The sequence below is a fragment of the Triticum dicoccoides genome, chromosome 5A (assembly GCF_002162155.2).
Source record: "Triticum dicoccoides isolate Atlit2015 ecotype Zavitan chromosome 5A, WEW_v2.0, whole genome shotgun sequence".
Classification (NCBI taxonomy): domain Eukaryota; kingdom Viridiplantae; phylum Streptophyta; class Magnoliopsida; order Poales; family Poaceae; genus Triticum; species Triticum dicoccoides.
This window is the reverse complement of record NC_041388.1, coordinates 268,688,744-268,689,958: the sequence shown is the minus strand read 5'-3', so window position 1 is coordinate 268,689,958 and position 1,215 is coordinate 268,688,744.

The window sequence follows — 1,215 nt, the reverse complement described above, 5'->3', positions numbered from 1 at the left end:
GAGCTGGACAACGCGATCGGTCGGGGCATCATCGGCCGAGGGCTTGTTGCTAGGACATCGCTCAGGCAGGGGCGCCGCCCCGTCACGGGTGGAAAAGGGGGCCTTTTCATTTTGATCGTTGCTCGGATTACATAGCGCCCGAGCCTGAGACGTAGACAAGGACATCGCGGCCAAGCTCGAGGTTGCCTACTCTGACCGGAAGTCACGGTGAAAAAGGCCCTTCCTTAAACGCGACAACAATGTGTCAACAAGGGTTTGGCAGGACATCATCAGTGATAGGACCAGTTGTCATTGGTGGAGGAGAGGGTAGAGGAAGACTTGAAAAAGATCGGGAAGAGGAAGGAAGAAGGCCGAAAGGAGGAAGAAGGAGCAGCAATTGCATTTTAATCTAACGGCTGAAAAAACCGATTAGCATTTTTTTTCGAGTAACTGATACATAGATGGCCCTATTTTTTGTATCATGCAAGTGTGGATATATAATTGGGGATGTTTTTGTAACTTGACAAGCTATACATAATCGAACATTGTCGGAAGTTCGTAGGAGCACGCATGCATGCAGCCACTAACATTCGAAAAATGTCGATGAAAACCATGCGGAAATGATGTTTGAAGTTTCCCAAAAATCTAAAAACAATGTGTGATGTTAAAGGGTGATGTTCTATTGCCACGTGAAATTTGAAATTCAAACACGTTACGAGATGTGAGTTATGAAAATAACAAAATCATCGTTGAATAGTTCCGAAAGTAACATCACTATTCATTGCTGAATTTGTTTTTTTTCTCGCATAGATCACATCTTGTGATGTGTTTCAACTTGGACTTCCGTATGGAAATACAACATCACCCTATTAACATCCAGTAATTTTTCTAGATTGATCAAAACTTTCAAATGTGGTTTACACGAAGTTTTATTTAAATGTTGGTTTTCATGTGATATTCTCCCTTCTTTTATACCATTAGCCCTTAATCATTTCAGTGAGTCCATGCATGTCATCTTTTGGCAGAGTTGCATGGGGCACCTACCCCATCTCCCATACTTTTTTTTATTTCATCTTAAAAGTTGAATCTATTGTATCTTTTGAACCGAAAGTTCAAATTAAGTTTCATTGCATATTCGTATTCGTTGCTACGAGTACTTTCAAATAAGATCAATATTGAATACATGTAGAACTTGATAGTCATAATATTAAGTTTTACAAAGCTTCACCAAGTTAC